This window comes from Silene latifolia, chromosome 2 (assembly GCF_048544455.1).
Source record: "Silene latifolia isolate original U9 population chromosome 2, ASM4854445v1, whole genome shotgun sequence".
Classification (NCBI taxonomy): domain Eukaryota; kingdom Viridiplantae; phylum Streptophyta; class Magnoliopsida; order Caryophyllales; family Caryophyllaceae; genus Silene; species Silene latifolia.
Genome location: NC_133527.1, coordinates 158,854,411 through 158,875,270, shown reverse-complemented (window position 1 = coordinate 158,875,270; position 20,860 = coordinate 158,854,411).

Here is a 20,860-nt window from a genome sequence, read left to right as displayed (position 1 = left end):
ACTAGTACTATGACAATGTAGTGACATAAGGATGGACGGGAGAACAGGAAATATGCGAAGTGGCTGGACTACAATTTAGAACAAGAAACTAAAGTACATTGAAGTAACAATGAGAACAAGAGGACATCCGAAGTGGTACAAAAAGATATGTTATATGTGCAATGGAAATGAATATATGTGATTGTGTTACGGAACATTGATATTGTAACAAGTCGAGTCTGTAAGCATTGACAAAGCAGAAAGAATATACTGAGACAGGGGAACAGGAATATACAAGACAGGAAAAGAGGTCAAATATAATGAAATTTGACCTAAATTGAACGAGAAAATCAACAAATACAAGGATATTTGACCTAATATTTAAGACAAAAGCAACTACGAGTATAATCAAAGAAAAGGAGACCGTAAATTGAAGTAGAAGTGAACGTATTTCATTAAAATTGAAGCAAACAGAAAATCGATTAACCTAAAAAACGAAAAGCAACGAGAATAAAGACAAATTAATCAAAATTGACGGAATGTGACGATAAAGCAAGCTGCGATTGTAAGCGAAGCGAGGAAAAACGCAAATATGAAAATTCGATAGGAAAAACAACAAATACAAGGAGATTGCACCTAATATTTAAGATAAAAGCAAATACGAGAATAATCAAAGGAAAGGAGACCGTCAAATTGAAGTAGAAGTGAACGGATGTCATTAAAATTGAAGCAAACATAAAATCGATTAATCTAAAAAACTGAAAAGCAACGGAATAATGAAATTACAATAGCGAATGATCAGCGACATAGAATCCAGATGAAATCGCGAAAAGGAAAACTGAAAACGAAAGGATTACGGAAATTACCTGTTTGCATGTTAATGTCGGTAGAATCTGCATCCATTGTAGCAACGAGAACCTGGAAAACACACGAATTTGATTGATTTGTGAATGAATTGATAAAAGCGAGTAAAAAACAGGAACCTAGGGTTTGTTTGCTTGATTCAGAGGATTATTTTCGACTTAGAGAGAGAGATAGAGAAAGCGAGGAAAAGAGACGGAGGAGAGAGAAAGTGAAACTGAATTATGAGAGACAGGTTTGAATTCTAAGCTTTTATACGTTTGTTATAATTTATGAGATTTAATCTCAGCCGTTGATTAGGAGTAGATCTAATGGATGAGATTAAAATGCTAGACTCACCTAAGATACCTAGACTCACTTGATGCAATTTCTATATATATATATATATATATATATATATATATATCCTGTTGGTATGGTAGTCATTTAATGTTTTAGGGATACCGGGTTGGTCCCAGGGAATACTGCATTTTGGTAAGTTATTCTATTGGGTGATATATGGTAATAAGGAGAATTCTGATTGAATAAAAGATATGACATAAGGCCGGTGGAGGCCGGTGGAGGGAACTGAAGTCATACTCAGCCTGTGGTTGGCTGATTCCGTTACTCTCACTCTTTTTCAGGTACAAGTCTAAGGGAAGGTCAAGTGTGAGGAATTTCACCTAGAAGATAAAATGTATATAATGTATAATTATAGAGTTCCTCGAGACAAAATAAAATAAGATAAAATTCAACAACTAATTACCAAACAAAACCGTCTCCCCGGCAACGGCGCCAAAATTTGATAGGCTATCACACACCTATGCAAAAATAATATTTATACCCTAGCAAAACAAAAGAATGTAGTACGTAGGGGTCGAACCACAGAGAGACGGGAGTTGTTAATTAGTTGTTATGGGTTGAATTCTATCGAGGTCGGTTACGTTTGATTGATTGGTTTGTTGATTAGAAAATAATAAACTATATGATAAAAGGAGTCTAGGGAAGTCGGGTCACACATGCAAATTATGTAAATGCTTAAATTAAACATAGAAGTTGATAAATGTTAATTGTTTAGGCTTAGAGACACCCACCTTACGGCATTAGTGTCAACCATAGACCGGGTCCTAGAAAAACTCTCGTCCATGACTAGGTCGTCCTACTACACATGCTTAGTCTAATTCAATTCCGTGCCTCTCGGCTTTTAGAACGAATGAACAAACTTAATCAATGAATAAGGCTGACCTTTAAACAAATATTAAACATTAAGGTGCAAACATGTGATAGAAACAATTTAGACAATATTATATCAACCTAATTTAACATTTTACAAATACTTTTTATGCATGACTCTCTTCATTCCCTAGACAAAAGAAACTACTCTAACATGGTGGAAATGTAAATAAAACTAATGATAAATGAAAACATGAATAAGAAATTACCTTGAAATTAGAAATGGACTAGAAATAAAAGAACAATACTTGTAATATAATTAACTTGTAAATGTAAATTGTTTTATAACTTGTAATATAAATAGGAAATGTAAATAACATAAAGTAAATCTAAACTAAACTAAACTAAGAGCTAATCTAAACTAACTACTAAATTTAGAGAGAATCTTATCTTTATAAATACATAAACATTTAAAGCAATTCTGTGCGTCCACATCACCAAATCCAATTTTTTTTCTTTTTTCTTTTATACCATTAAATGCGGGACCCACGGAAAAATTAAGGATGTAATTAACAAATAACTGGCATTGTTGATGTTTTGTACGTATATAATTACATTTATAATTTATACGTAAATATTTATGAATAATTTAACGAATTAACTATTTATTAATAATTTATATTACAATAAATAACAATAAATTACAGCAATTTACATTACAATAAATAACAACAAATTACAAAAAAAAATTGATACAAATACAATACATACTTCAATTAGTCTTCCTTGTGACGGGTATATCCGTCAGAAGCTTACGACGGGTCAAATACTACCCATATGGGTAGATCAGACAAAATAGAATGCTACTCTCTAGGCAATTTGCTTTTGTCTTATCTCCCCATTTGGGTAGTATTTGACCATTCGCAAGGTTGCGACACATATGCCTTTCACAAATGAGAATTTGCGTACAAACTTTTACTACACTTTTTACTACGATAATAAATTAAAATAACACTAACGCACACAAAAGATCCACCACTTATGTCGATTTACCAAAAAATTAAATACAAAATACAAAATGCAATTATAAATTACCTGTAAATGAACAAAGAGATTAAAAAACAAAATCCTTTTTAAAAAAAAAAATTTTAAATAATGATTTATGTTTAATCATTCATATAGTTGCAATAATCTCAAGAAAATATAAACTCGACTAATAAAATTATATAATTTTTTTTAGAAAAAAGGAAATTAAAATTTAATTTTTAAAAACTAAAATTATATTTTTAAAAAGCAAAAAAGTTGTTACAATTAACGATATAATTAGTAAAAATATAATTTAAATTTTTAATATCCTCTCAGATCTGGACAGATATCCAATCATCACCGAGAATTAATTTGGAGCAAAAATTTCCGGCAACTATCTACCGGCCGCCATTTTATTTTCGGAAGGTGGCAATGATAGGCTACCATTTAATTTCCGTTACCACAAGTTCGTTTTTATGGCCAAATTATCATCATAATATCATAATAGAACGTAGCCTTGAATCGAATCGCCAAATAAATTATTTACGATAATAACAAATTCATAATTGGAATAATGGGCTAACATCCATTCACAACAGATTCGAATGAGCCTACACTTTCTCATAATCATCAATCAACAATCGTGCAAGTCCAGAAAAAACCTGATGTAATTAAAAGACGATTTGAAAGTTTATTACTATTGAAATAAATTTTACATAAGATAAAATTCGAGTCAACTAAACAAACTTGGTCAGGTCAGCTCCTACCTATGTGGGTCGGGTCAGATCCATGTGGGTCAAATGGGGTCAAACACACATGGATCAATTCGGGTCAGACCCATGTGGTTTAAGTCGGGCCAGGCGCATATATAAGGGTTAGAGCCATTAGTTTCAACTTGATTCAGCTTGACTCAATTGTTTCGGGTCAAGTAGGACCCGAGATTAATTAATTTCACAGATCACTTTACGAAATTATAACATTGCATAAATTAATTTATTAAAATTACAAGTAAAAAATCCTATTTACTTAAATTAATTAATTTAAAATTCCATATGTGAAAAAAAATAAACAATTGCCAATCAACAAGAAAACTCATATCTGAGTATTGAGAGCATTAAATGTCGATGCTCTTATTCAAACGCCTGATCAATTACAGGCGAAAACGGCAAGAGAGAGAAGTAAAACGTTTTTCACTAAAAAACGTACTGATAATGTCAGTAATGTCTTTTCTCAATTGAATCCTCCTACTACACCACTTAGCTCCACCACTATAGGTATATATCTATCTCTATTTGTTATATATCATAGTTAGTAATGCGCGTTAACATTTTAATTCATAATTGTTTATAATAACGTGATTTAGGAGGTATATGTAGTCTACCCGACGTTGTTGAGCGATTGGTAAGAGATTTATGTGTCGAGTATGCTGAACCTTTAAATGAAATTCTTCCTTCTATAACTCCAAATGAAGAAAGACCAGGTCGTTATGTAATAAACTTATCCTATTCACGTGGAGACTGTTCGCAAACTCAAGAAAACTCATCCGTTCACTTAATTAATGACGGTAAGTATATTTTAAATATTTTCTTCGGTATTTTGTGTTAGTAAATATTTGAATTGTACATAATAATTATTATGTATAAACTTTTAACGTATAATTTTAATATATTATATATCATGTTATAACACCGAATTCATACATTAATATCACGGATTTAAAACATGTGCAAGTTTTAAACCCTTATATGTTTTGTACGTGTTTTAACCTGTTATCATTATAAAACAAATAGAGTATAAAATATTCATGTATTTTGATTTACATTTTTAAATGTTAATAATTATATCAATGATCTTAAAAACATATCCGTGCAATTTGGCACGGGTTGAAAACTAGTTATATGTAAAAGTGTATGTGAATGGTGTGTGTGTCTTGAAGTCTACACCATTTATATAGGAAATGAGGGGTGAAACTTATGGTAAATACAAGGAGTCAAACCCCAAATATTTTCTCTTAATTGCTTGAGTAATTGCCTAGAGAATCTCATGTGAGTCATTAATCCCATCTTTAAGCCTTTGGTTAATCACTCAATTTACATCCCATGAGAATCCTAAGAGCATCTCAAGTTGAGCATCTTATGTAGAATTTTGTGGGCTTGTAATGTGGGCTTCATTTTGCATTTGTATTTGTTGTACATCTACATTTTGGTCCATAATTTTGGCATTGTTAGTCCATGCACATCTTCCATGTTGGTCCATTCTCTTCCATAGCTTATCTACTTAGCTCATGCTTGTGGTACATGCAAATGTTGTAGAATTAAGCTCCTAAAAGCTTATCTACCTACAAAACACGACAAAACATACAAATGGAACTAGAAAGCAAATATTAGCTCATTAACACTAAAGTTAGTGCATAATAAATATAAAATGGAGCTAAATATTGGGGTAAAAATGTATATAATTTGGACCTATCAACCGACTTATACGGCTATAAATACACCACACTTCACCATTTTTACGGAATTTAAAAAGATAAGAGACCAAGATGAAAATAGAAAGGGTTTGAGTACTTCTTAATATAGGTAATATTCTTAGGGAGATCTTTAAATAATAAGGTATGATTTCGGGACCCTTTGTAGATATAAGTAATTGTTTACCTTGAAATAAGAGATTAGAAATAATCGGTTATATTGGTTTTATTGTTAATTTCATCTTATGATTGTTATACTGCCCACATGTTATATTATTTACCGTCTTATAAAGTTATGACGCTGATAAGGGTACTGCCGTTATATTGCATCATTGGCCAATTGTAGCATTCGGGATATGATTATTGATTTGAGATGACATTATTTAGAAAATCGAAACTGTGTACACAATAGGGGCGTTGGCTCCATATGAATTAAAGGGGCGGCGTTGGCACCCGGGACGTTGGCTTCAGGAGCGTTGGCTCCATACGAAGTAAAGGAGTGTTGGCTCCATATAAAGTAAAGGAGCGTTGGCCCATGTGAAAAAAGTAGTGTCAATCTCTTCAGTAATGGTATACCGTCATTAATACGATGTGCATGTGTTTTTGTGAAAATGATAAAAATATTGTGCACAACTTTTGTACACTGGTAAGTTATAATATTGTGCGGTACTAGGAGAAATTAGTATCCTAAGGAATAAAGAATATGACATAATGCCGGTGAAGGTAACTGGAGTCACACTCAACCCGTGGTTGGCTGATTCCGTTACGTTCACTCTTTTTCAGGTACAAGTATCTGTGAAGGTCAAGTGTGAGGAATTCATGTAGAAGATAAGACCCATAAGATGTATAGGTTATAATTATAGAGTTTTACTTTTACTTTTAGAAATGTATTTATTTTAATTGTATAAGCCTTGTATTTTCTGGAAGGGAAATACGGCGGTGACGCCCTATCTTTCCGCTGCTGTTTATTATTTATAAAAAGAGCTATTTTGAGCTTCATGCTTGTTTTTTGGGGCGTTATATAAATGGTATCATAGACGCCCTGCAACCGCGTGGTGAGCCTTCGGCCACACATTTAGACGGGGAAAGATTTGTGGGGCTAGTTTACAAAACTCGTAACTGACTAAAATAGAAACCGACTAATAACGAGAGTGGGTAGATATTATTGTGGGGTTGATATTATAGGACTACGTGATATTTATGTAATGTGTTGGGTGGTTGTTGATAGGCTATATTGCACACCTAACAAAGATAATTTCCCTAGACACAAATTAATGTAGTAATAGGAGTCGAACACAAGGAGATGGGAATTGCGCTATGAAATGCTATGAAAAGATTTCTATCAAGATTGATTATGAGGTAATGGTGGTGTGTAACACACAAATACTATTCTATAATCAGTTGTATAGTAATATTGTACAACCGCCTCAAAGTTATTGAGCTCTTACACAAAATTATTGAGATATTTTACAAAATTATTGAGCTTAAAAATTATTCTGTTAAGGTCAATAACTTTGTATCATAACTCGATAATTTTGCTAGTAGAGCTCGATAACTTTATAACAAAGCTCAACTACATTGAATAAGTTGTATATACAACCAGTTGTATAATACATTAACTGCAACATGTAGTCTTTATTGAATAATGTGATGCTCGAGTTTAATAAATAATAATTTGTCACCAATTTTGTAGTAAATAACAAAGCATCTTGTCTCATTGAAGACGACCACCGTCACAAGCTGAAAACGGATAGTGCCCCTTTTACAATATTACAAGTGGGAGAGCAAGTGCGGTGCTCTATTTAACTCCACTTGATTTGTCACTTACATATTGTGAGAGGGATATTATTCGTATTCAACTTGTGATAGATAGTGTATGTCTTCAATGAGAATTTATGATAACAAAAAGGCTCCCCTTTAATTTCGTTTGATTGCCAAAATATTATAAGACTGTATTGTTTAAGACGATAATATATGTTATAGGAACGTTCCCGAATTTATATAGGAACGTTCCCGAATATAAATAACTTCTTATAAAAAGGTTGAAAATTGTTTAGACAATACAAGTTTTTAGGAACGTTCCCAAATTTATATTATATATTAAACTTCACAAAATCTTGTATTGTTTAAGACGGTACAATAATTGACTTTCAATTTGGTTTAAGTGCTTTCGTCCTTATTATTTTGCTCATTCTGACTCGCTCCTATCCCGTCTCACTTCAGTTGGCATTCTTACTCTCGTGACTCGATTTCTACAAAAATGAAGAAACAAAAGTACCTAATCCTCGAAAAATAGCATTATTCATAATAATTATCATTAAACAACTAACTAATAATAAAACTAATAAAATGAGCTATTAAATCAACTAAGCACACAAAGTCGAGTCGGAATAAAGTATAAATGAGGGGTAAAACACGACTAAAATACTACTTATCAATGGTAACTTGATTCTCCACCCTTAATTTGTTCAACTTGTCATCCATTAATTGGTCTACTCCTCTTTCACCGGTTTTTGGGATAAACCAAGGATACAATGGAGAGGTGTCGATCGACATAGTTGAAAATTCACCAAAACGGACTCCTGTGTCGAATGACAGTATCTATCAACATATGGACCTGTGTCTATCGACATAGGGAAGCAAGTCTATCGTCAATGTGTAGGGTGGTTGATCGACACTCAGCTGAATGTCGATAGACAGCATATAGGTGTCAATAGACAACATGCATGTTGTCAATAGACAAAGAGTAAAAACTTCAATCTTTGATGGAGTCTGTGTCTATTGGCAATGTCTAACGACATATAACCCCCTCGTCTATCGACAATAGCAGCAAGTCAATAGACATCATGTATAAAACTCCATTCCTTGCTCTCTTAAGCTCGTCTAAACTCTTCCAAGCTTCTCTCTTGTTCCTTTACCGAACGGATTTGTCTTCTAAATGCATAAGTGGGTCTCAAACCTGCGAGAGACATGAAATACACCCAAAGTAGCAAATACGGGAGGAAATAGAATGAAATAATCATATAAGTAAATAGAAATATGTGCCAAACATATGAATAAACGCATACAAAAGGCACACATCATTTACAAATCATCAAGACATAGGTTATGCCAGTGGCACATCCAACAGAATTGGATATCTCACTTTGGCTTGTTAAAACATGATCGTGTATTTCAGAATACATTCAACAAATGTTTGAACGACTGCTATAGTGAGATCGGATTTGAAACAACCTGGAGCAAAATGATATCAGAATATGGCCTGCAAAATAATGAGTGGTTTAAAAGATTGTATGGATTAAAAGAGAAATGGTCAACCGCATTGAACAAGGAGTACTTCTCTACAGGTATACTATCTTCCCAAAGGAGCGAGAGTATCAATCATGCTATGGGGTTTCAGGCTACCAAAACAACTTCTTTGAGCGAATTCTATCATATATATGAAGGGACAGTTAAGCGGTGGAGAGGTGAAGAGGAGCGTAAAGAGTTCAATAGTATTAGGTCGACCCCTACCTCCGTGTATCCTTTAGTCGACTTATTACAACACGCCTCTCAGGTGTACACAATTGAATTGTTTCGCTTATTTGAGAAAGAGTTTGTCGTGGCTATGGGTACACGGGCTGAAATAATTTCAACCGAAGATTCAATTCTATTGTATGGTGTTGACCCACCTGGTGTATCTGGCATTACTCATCACGTGACTTTTGGTTGCATAAACACCATGGTAGAGTGCTCTTGCCGGAAATTTCAGGAAATGGGCATGCTTTGCTTCCACATCATCCGCGTGTTCCATATGCATTCTGTGACTGAAATCCCTAATAGGTACATCTTAAGAAGATGGACTAAATTTGCCAAAAAGGAAGTGTGGAGTCGTATTCTTCCGACTGATATGCGTAGAGCCATTGCCAATGGATCTTTAAATTGGCGGCGATCTGTGATGACAAAGCTCTACCATCTTATTGCTAAGTGCCAAAATGAGCCTGATGCAAGAGCAATTCTTGACAAGCTCTACACTACAGCTAATGAGCAGGTCCAAAAACTATTTCAGGAGAAAGTGAGGACTGAAGAACCTCATCCAGACACTACTCAAAATGAGACGGCCGTACTCAACCCTAACTCAAGGGTAGGAGTAAACGTAAACCAAGCGGTGTTGGGAAAAAGAAAAGGGCTAAAAAGGGACATGAAAATCTGGAGTAATACACACCAATTCCACGACTTTTATAAGTCACCTTAATATGTTACTGACCATATTTTGGACATTTTGTGTAATATTTTGGGTTTACAGCATTTTGGGAGGAAATATCTGAACTATCCTGACTATCTAGTATTTATGTGAACCTATATGGTCTTTTTGTAACCCATTTGTGAAAGATCTCAACTTTTAATCAGGTGGTGACATTGTAAGTTCATTTGGAAACATCTATATAGTCCATTTATGTAGCCTCATTTGAACTATTTGTAATCATATTACCAATTATCCAACTTATTATATAATTGCCAACATTTTATGATTCTGTATGAACATTATATTATATTTAATAACTACTTGTTCAGTTTACAATTTGATCAATACAAAATAGTTTCATATATGTTCTTAATTGTCACATATTACACCAACAATTATGTATTCTTATTTTAACTATATGTAACCACATACGCATTTGTGGACACATTTTCGCCACTCATATAACAATTATTCTTATTAGCTACTTATAAGGTAACATTATTAGATATTATGGCCACATATTTTCCATGAATACATATGTCATCATATTTTTACTAATTGTAGCCATATTCACAAGAAAAGACATAACTATGAAACTGACAACTTTTAAAGACCAAATGACAACATCTTTACATGCGGATTATGTGAAAGTAGCTATTATGGCCACATCTTTAGATATCATGGCCACATATTTTTCATGAATACATATGTCACCATATTTCTTCTAATTGTTGCCAAATTCACAAAGAAAAGACATAACTAAAACTGACAACATTTAAAGACCAAATGGCAACATCTTTACATGCCGGCTGAAACAGCCAAACTTGGTTAAGAAAGTTCACAAGTTAAGAAAATTAAACCAGTTTATGTTACAGACTTGTTCAATGACATGACTACAAAATGAAGCATCCTTCATGTCAATAACCAAACAAACATGTTTCAAAATATCCTCTTACAATTTGGTTGACTGACAACAACTACCTATAACCACACGCCATCCCATAATATTAACATCGTATGCGATATCCAAAATGTTGTCATCCCCAACTACCATCACTTATGCCTTACCACCACGCTTCTTGGTTGCTCGTGTGTATGCCCGCTTGTACCTTGTAGCCACGGGGTTTCCAGAATGCAGTGGGGGGGTCTTCCACGGCCTCATCCACTACTGCACTTGCCTCAGCTCCTTCGTTGTTTTTAGACTTAGGTTGGGGGTTTTCCACAGCCTCACCGTCTTCAAAACCTAGGCTATCAATCTCTAGATCAAACGAGAGTGGTTCTACAAGATTGAGTGCTAAGGCTTCATCCACAATTCGCCCCATAGTATGAAAATCATTAAGGAAATCTTCATTGTTCTCCAAAGCTTGGGTCAATGAAAACTGAGAATGATGTTGGCTCTGCTCGCCACCTTCTTCTACCTCCTCTGCTTGAACCACGTCCTGAGCAATGACATCGACAGTGAAAAAAGCTTCCAATTCCTTCGTCATGTCACTATGAAGTCATGAAACTAGTTCCAGGTTGCGTTTTTAGGTCATCCACTTCAGTTTCCGGACCTGCAACAATATAAATGCAAGATATATATAGAGTGAAACAGGGAAAAAATGGATAAATAATGACTCATCAGAGGGCAAATGACAAATACTTACGTCTGGGTACTTCAGGCGAAGTTCATTATCATTGAGTAGTCCAGTGGGCAGCGGGAGGATTATGGTCCTTGGCTCATCGGCCTCTCTATTTTGGTCGTCCACTGGTAAGCGATATAACACTTTAGGCTGATTTCGTGAGATTGGGTAGAAGTCATTCTACCACTCCCCTATACCAAAGTGTCCCCCATTCCTGCTGTACGCAAGCTTCTCCTCCTTCACCCTTTACTTGATATCTTCGTATGTCCAATGCTTCGCTAAGGGTAGCTCACGACTGGCGGGGTCCTCCCTCTAACTCAAGCGGTGGAAATAAACCAATTGTAGAAATAGTAGGCAGCCTCCAACATGCGTTATGTCATTCTTCTTGTACGATGCAACAGCGTCGCTCAACTTAGCTAAAACATAGGAGCATCAGTCATGCCTCACTATGTCATCAACAGTCTCCACCGCGCGGACCAGCCTAACATCAACACGGTTGTGCATCGTGGGTGCTAAAAAGGAGCTCATCGCGAACAGGACAAATAAATTCTTAAACATGTTACTACCATCTACCAATCCCAGCATTTCCTTCTTCACCTTATCTGATACAATGATATCTCAGTCGTTGGACCCATATTATATCTCGCCCTCCACGCCATAACTAACTCCCGATCTGAGTTGTCCTTTTTTTTGCTCGACGTCACCTACATATCCCTGTCTGTACATGGCAGCATGAACACGTCATACACATCATTCTTGGTGATGACAAAGTTGGTCTTCTGACTGAGCATAAACATTTGTGAATGGTTATCGTAACACTTCATCAACCAGTCCGCCATAAAACGATAGAACGCATTTGCCTTCAACTCCAAAAGCTCACCAAACCCTATATCTCCAAACGCTTTTTTTTTAGCTGGTGTCAACACTTGTATCAGCTCAAACAACGCTCTTGGGTTACCGTGACCTTCAACCTCCTTCTCCTTTTCCACGGGTCTATTCACATCAGCAATTACCTCGTCCATTCTTTCTTGCACTGGCTTCTTCAAGCGGACAATCATTTGGGATTTCATTCTGTTTGAACATTCCCCAACTTCAAAAACTGGCTTCACACATTCTGGCGCCTTCGGTTGGTTAGATTTACCTGGGAACATATAACAAACATTTATGCACATATTAGACAACAAAGTAAACAACTTTTACACCAGATTGAACACTACACACACATCTGAATTCAAATCACAAAATAAATTAAAAAAAAGGTTACATCATCATAACAAATCGACACATAAATAAATCTAACTAATCCAATAAAAGAGGCATGGTCACATTTTACAGAACAAAGCAAACAAGTTTTACATATGAATTTCTGAACATATCTAAATTTATGTGTTCTCCTTTCAACTATTTGTGACCATATTATTATCTATATCACATTTACTATAACTGGTAACATAATAAGGATCTCTGAAAACATATTTACCATGGTTTAGAAATAAAATTCAGAATAGTCACAAACATGTTCTTAGTGGACACATATTAGAACAACATCAAATTTTGATTTGTAACAAAAAAAATAAAAAAAAAGGTCACAAAATTATAAATAATGGACACAGAAATAAATCTAACTAATTCAATAAAAGAGGCATGGTCACATATTCAACAACAAAGCAAACAAGTTTTACATATGAATTTCTGAACAGATCTGAACTTATGTTGTCTTCTTTCAACTATTTGTGACCATATTGTTATCTATATCACATTTACTATAACTGGTAACAAAATAAGGATCTTTAAAAACATATTTACCATGTTTTACAAATAAAATTCAGATTACACTGTCACAATTTCAGAATAGTCACAAACATGTTCTTAGTGGACACATATTAGAACAACATCAAATTTTGATTTGCAACCAAAAAAAATAAAAAAAGGTCACAAAATTATAAATAATGGACACAGAAATAAATCTTACTAATTCAATAAAAGAGGCATGGTCACATATTCAACAACAAAGCAAACAAATTTAACATATGAATTTCTGAACAGATCTGAACTTATGCTGTCTTCTTTCAACTATTTGTGACCATATTATTATCTATATCACATTTACTATAACTGATAACATAATAAGGATCTCTGAAAACATATTTACCATGGTTTAGAAATAAAATTCAGATTACACATTCACAATTTCAAAATAGTCACAAACATGTTCTTAGTGGACACATATTAAAACAACATCAAATTTTGATTTATGTACTGTCATTTCATCTATTTGTAACCACATTACCATATAAATGGGAACATTATATTAACACAAAGAAAGGGTCATATTATTAAGGAGGCATGGTCCCATATTAGAGGACAAGTTAAACAAGTGAACCACATTACACCAGAATTCATCTAAACTTTATATGGTCACTTTTCAAATATTTGTGACCACCTTATTATTTTTATGTCACATGTAGTATAATTGGTAACATGATAAGGATCTCTGAAAACATCTGTGTTATTGATATCAAAACTTTATCATACTACAATTTAACAAATTCAACATGGTCCCATATGTGTTCTTCATGGAGACATTTTACAAAACATGAAATTTCCATCTATGTTCTAACATTTCAACAATTTGTAACTACACTACTTTGCGAATTCGAACAAAAAAATGATTTCAAAAAACGGACACATATTTGCCAAAATAGTTAACATCTAAAGCCCATATTAGAACACAATGAATCAAACATTTATGTATTACCAGTTGAATTATATCACACCACATTATTTTAACTGGGAACATAATAACGATCTATGAAAATATCTTATTGGACACATATATCAACAACATTAAACATTAAATATTCAAATTTAATGAACACAGTGACATATTACATAAAAAGGTAAACAACTAAGGCACATTATATTTGACTTTTTGTTGTTGTTTTGTTTTTGGTGTATTGTTCGTGAAAGTGTTTTTCGGCTTTTTCTGTACTTTCTTTTTTACTTGGAGATATATTATAATTAGGGTATTTTGAAATTTTGTGATATGCGTCAAAACTATGTAATGAGGAATGACACCAAAACTCCTAAATCTGTATGATGGTTTGATTTGTCTTAATGACAACCCCTGAGTTAGTATTCCATTTTAATATTTGAGCATTGTAACCACTAAATTAAACTTACTTAAGCGAAACAAAAATACTTGGTATATGTGAAATAAAAGTAAAAAAGAATAAAATATTAATTGTTTATACCTCGACATTTCACGTTTAGATCCTTGGTAAGTAACTCTGAAAATAAACAAAAATAAATCAGAATCCAATTAAATAGAGTGTAAAAGACTAAACAAAAGTATGCAAATAAAAAATTATTGGTGAATGGAAGTCCCTCCGCCTTTTTGTGGTCTTATTTATAATCTTGGATTATATGACTTTTATTGATATATCTCTTGAGTTATCAGTTATAATTGATCGAAATAAACCCTCCTAGTGCTAATGATAATGAGAGTTATTGAAATTAAACTTTATTGAAGTATAATGAGTTGATGTAAACATCATTTTAATGAGTTAATTTAACCAGTTTTTATTTTTTTATTTTTGCCAAGATCATTAACGATAATGGAGTAATGAACAATTTCATGCATATTTTCTTAGAGAGTTTTTTAAGGTTCTTACATAGTCATTTATTTAACCAATTTTTATATTTTGTCTTTATAGTTACCAAAATCATTACTCATGTAGTTATGAAAAATTTAGTGCATATTTATCTTTTTTATTTTTTTTGTATTTTTAGTTACATTAGTGGTTATGAAAAATTTAGTGCATATTTATGTTAGAAAACTTATAAAGGTTCTTAAATGATCACTTAGTTAGAGTAAGATGATGTCACTTGATACTTAAGGAATTGCTCAAAATATCATTTTTATGTTATTGTATAGATAATAATAATAATAATAATAATAATAATAATAATAATAATAATAATAATAATAATAATAATAATAATAATAATAATAATAATAATAATAATAATAGTAAAAAAAATAGTAATAATAATAGTAATAATAAGGATAATAATTTATGAACGAATGGATTATAAAAATGTCATGTGAATTAAAATTAAATGATTTAGGTAGCCTTTTGATTGTATATTCGTTTGTTACCTGTGCAATGCACGGGATAAATATAAGTTTTCTTACTAAAATTTAGATGTGCTTCGTAATACTCAAAAGTGAATAATAATGTTTAATTAAACTAAATGTACAACAAATTCTTGCACAAATCAAGATATAGTAGTATAGTAGTACAAGACAATAATTACACATTGTGTTTGAAACAGAAATAGTTTGATCTACGAAATTAAATATGAGAAAGTGAAAAAAAATTACCCTAGTATGAACAAAATAGTTATACAAAATCTGTTATACAAACTTTACAACTCATTGTCATTTGACACAAATTACATTTTTTTGTCTTTATCTACTAATAAAACTATACATCAATGATTTATTAGTTTATACCTTAAGTTTTATCTTTAGTTTTCGCCTTAGTCTTGTGCCTTTTGATTATCTTCTTTCTTCAAACTACTTGCATGAGGCTCTACCATATCTACATTCACGTGCCTTTGATGATGTTGTAGAGTTGATACACATGTTTTATTGATCAAAGAGAAAACATCAACATGACGAAGATTTAACAAAAGAATCGAAATATTCTCACATGTAGGCCATTTAAATTAATCCAGAAGAAAAATTTAAATTTCAATATAAAGCAAACGATTCATAAGAACGAATAACATAAAAACCTAAAATACTTTATCATACTACAAAACAACAACAATAACAATTTCATATAAGAGATGTTAATTCATTTTTATATACCATACGTTCATACTCACCATAATCAAATATAATATTCAACAATGAAATATAGTATGTAATTTAAAAATTTATGATCAATGAATATTAAACGGAGGATTAGTGAATGGAAACTATTAGTTTTATATACATTATACAACCATTAGCTTTAAACTTTTCATTTTACTTTTCATTTATTTTGTGAGTTATGAGTATTATTAAATAAGATTATACAACCATTGATTCTCATTTTTCATATTCCTTTTCATTTATTTTGTGAGTTATGAGTATTAATAAATAAGATAATTGATTATAAGGACCTTAAAAGGTAAATTAATTAGGAAAAAGGTTAATGAAAATTGTGGGTGTTCAATTGCCTTGTTTTTAGACGCGTGAATAGTTTTTCACATAATAAGTAAATTGGACTCATGTGAAAAATGTCATAGTTTTTCAATTGCCTTGTTTTTAAATAGTAGTTGAAGTAAAATGTCATACTTTTACTTTTAGGAATTTTATTAAACTATAATTTTTTTTTTAATTAAAAAGGTTTTAATTTTAGGAAAGTAAAGTATAACAATTTATAAAAAAAAACAATACAACACTTCCAACAAACACTTAATCAAATTTATAAATTAGACAAATAAGTATGAAGAACTTTTAATCAATTCATTAACAGGTTTTATTACAAAAACTTTAATTAAAATGTTAAATTTTATTTGTGAATTTGTATAGATTTCATTACTTTTGATTTTTTTTTTAACTCATGAAATATTCAATGTATAAAATTAATTTAAGAATAATGCTAATATCCTTCGGTTTGGTTTAACTTATATGTTCCAATTATGAAATTTGTAAGTGAATTTGTATAAATCACATCACTTTCGAAATTTTTTTAACTCAAGAAATATTTAATGTATACAATTAATAAAAGAATAATGATAATATCCCTTTATTTATTTTAATTTATATGTTACAAAATATATGATGACACTTTTGTGAGAAATTTTTGTAAATTTAATAATCAATACAAATTTAAAAATTATAAAAATGCAACATAGATTGAAATTTAATGATTATTTCACATGGAATTAAATTTAATGCTTTTAAAAGTCTTTTACTTTGATTTACTTTACTTATATGTTACAAAATATATGATGTCACTTTTGTAAGAAATTTTAGTAAATTTATTAATCAATACAAATTTAAAAATTATGAAAATGCAACATAGAATAAAATTTAATGAGTATGCCACATGGAATTAAATGTAATGCTTTTAGAAGTCTTTTAACAATATTGTATAGATATAGTTACAGTAATATCGTACGAAGTAATGTATTATAAAATGTCATTTGAAATAAAATTAAATGGTTTAGGTAGCCTTTGTTTAACTTTACCCTTTTAACTATAATTAATAATAATATAATATTTTATGGATTAATAAAATTAAATGGTTTATGTAGTCTTTTAAGTAAATTATATAGATATATATAGATCATAGATAGATAGTAGTAAGGGAATGAAGTTGGTATTTTGGTGTCAGTGGAATTAGAAGTGAAATTGGATGAGGTTGGGTGAAATGTGAATAATAAACTACTTTTTTTTTTTCTTTTTTTTTTGCTACTCCTTTGTCTCCTCATCTTTTTGACTTGTTAATTAGTAAATAAATTAAATAGATAATTAAAATGTATAGAAAGTAAATTGATTACTAATCCTATGTGGAATTAAATTAATTGCTAGTGACATGTGGAATTAAATTTATTGCTTTTGCCTAGTCTTTTAATCATATAGTATAGATTTGCAAGAGGCTTTTGCCTCTTTCCCTTTCCCTTCTTTTCCGCCATTGTTGGTGGTGGTTGTACTCCTTCACTTTCAGAATCTTCAAGTTCTGATTCATCAACTTCAGCCTCAATCACAACACCCTTTCTCTTGCCCAATACCACCTTTGGACCTCTTCTTTTTGTCACCAAAGCCTCTTCTACAAAGAAAAATTAATAGATCCAAATATTAATTCACAGATTGACAAATAAATCAATTAAAAATAGACATGCAAATCCAAAACACTCATGCATTGCACAATTTGGTAACAAAATCCTATATAAATACAAAGATTCCTCCACTTACTCATCTCACCGTCTTCATCAACACTTTCTTCAACCATAAACTTCTTCCTTCCGGTGGCTTTCGACCTCAATGATACCTCCTCTACAGTCGCATTTGTGCCTTTCTTTGGTCCCCTTTTTGGAGGGGTTCTGTTTGCCATTTTCTTCTTTCCCATTGATCTTGTTGACGATTTTAGAATTTTATGGATTTTTTTTTATTTTCAGTGAGTTGTGAGGAGAGAAGAGAGAGAAGTGAAAGAAATGAAACGGACAACTAAGAAATGAATGTGGAGGGACAGGAAGGAGGCGTGTGCAAGTAAGAAGTAACATAATGGTCAATTCACAAGAGTACTTTTGTGTACTCTAAATTATTATTAAATGCCAACTAACAACAGTACTCGACCCATATTCTCAACTTGGTATCAAATATGACCCGTCTTATTAATAAGACGGATATAGTAGGTCTTAAGTAAGACTTGTTATTTTATAAGCAAATAATGTGATTAAGTTGAGAAAAGTGAGATGGAGGTTGACTTGAATTTGAAAATGTGATAAAGTCATGAGTTTAGAAAAATGTTGTCTTGTAAATAGGGAGGAGCCTTATTATTGGTGATGAACATTATCCGCCTAAAGTTGTAGACAAATCAAATATATATCTAATTACATAATAAGACAAACAACAAATAAGATAGTGTGGTTACTTTTGGGACGTGCTAAATCCCGCACATCATTTTACTCGTTCCCGCACTTAATTCCACTTTATTCCAAGACTACCCCTCTCATTTCTCCCTCTCATCAAACGAGAAACATGAGAGAGAAACAAAAGAAGTTAAAAAAACCCAAATATTAATTTCACCGGCACCCTCCTCCACCAGACCACCACATACCCTCACCGCCCGTTCCTGCGCCGCCGACCACCCCACCACACCCCAATCTACGCGATGACCATCCCTTCACACCCATGTCCTCGCGCCGACAGCCCCCTCCCCGCAGCCGACCACCCCTCCATGCTCTCATCCTCGCCTCCGAGTTTTGACCGTGATTCTCCGAGTTTGCTGCTTCGGGTCGCTCAGGGATTTTGTTGAGACCCTCGTCAATGGCCAAAGCTGTTACTATTATAATACATGTATCGGGATGGAGGATTCTGAGATTGCGCGACGGGATGTCACCAAATATGTACAGGACTTAACCTATCGTTTCTGAAATAAAAAGAAATTTAAGTGCATCTGTTTCTGGACAGATGAGAAGGACAAGCATGATGAAAGAAATATACTGTTCCACGAGGCCCCACCTAGTCGGCAGGTCTGGACATTCAATCTTCTGGCGGCGATATGATATACACATCCCCGCCTTTCTGTGTCAAAATCATGTTTTTGAGTGATTTTGATTCTTGTTTGTGAAGTGGGTTTGAGTGTAATTGGAGCATTATTTGGTTTGTTTTGCGGAAATAGTAGAAATTTAAGATATGCATCAGAGGAACAAGTCTTTACGACGAATGAATCTTGCTGAATCGATTTTTGCTAAGCTAGATATCCAACAATTTATTCGGCCTCACGGATATTGATATTTGCCTGCAAACCCAGGCTGCAGCCTGCAGTCATCTGAAAATAATACAACGCTGCAACAGATCGTTTTTTGGTGAAGCCAAGCGACGGGGATATACATTCGAGGAATAAGTCTTTATTTGTCTACTGTTTGTCTTGCTGTTTGTAATCAAGCTGTTTGTAATTTCTATTTTTCCTATCTTCACACTACTTGGACGAGTGATGTTGATGCCTAATGTCTCGTGCAGCTTCGACCCAGTATTACCTTTCTTATTTCCTGTACACTTTACATGCTTGTAAGGGGATCGTCCTAAGCCTTGTTGGGGGGTCAGACCATTGCGCTCCTCCACTCGTTTCGTTTGAAATTTCCACTCGTTAATTTCTCTAGCTATGTGCAGAAATTCATTCCCGCCACAACAGGTCCACAAACTCCATGAAAAGAGCGGCATGATGGGGGAAGTCCAGGCTATTCAAAAACTGAAACAGCCTTTTATGAAGCCGCACCGGGAGCTAGTGCTTGCTATCTAAGAATTGCTAGCTAGTTTTATAAAACATTGTTTTTGGTTAATGTAATTGATAAAACGTAATCATATGGTTTCCACTTGTTGCAGACAAGAGTCTGTTAGAGTCTGTTGCAAAACTAGAGTACAATATAGCTAAAAGCCTAAAACTAGACTACAATATAAGACATGAGCATAAGACGGATTTATGAAACGTAATCATGTAATGTACTTAATTGATAATGCAAAACTTGTTCTATTCTTGTACAATAATGAAGCGTAATGAGTATGTTGGAAACACTAATTTTACTTGTTGTCATTCTCACGGTGAACTCATAAACAAAAAACTAACAAAAACAAAAATAAAACAAAATTTATTAAAATTTGAAAAAAAAGGAAAAAGAGAAAAAAAAATGAATACCCAGTACCCAAATCCAACCCCCGACATTCCTTCCCCCACCCCTCTCCCACGCCGCCGACTACCTGTCCAACCACCATCCACGCGCCGACATCCCTCCACACCCCCGTAA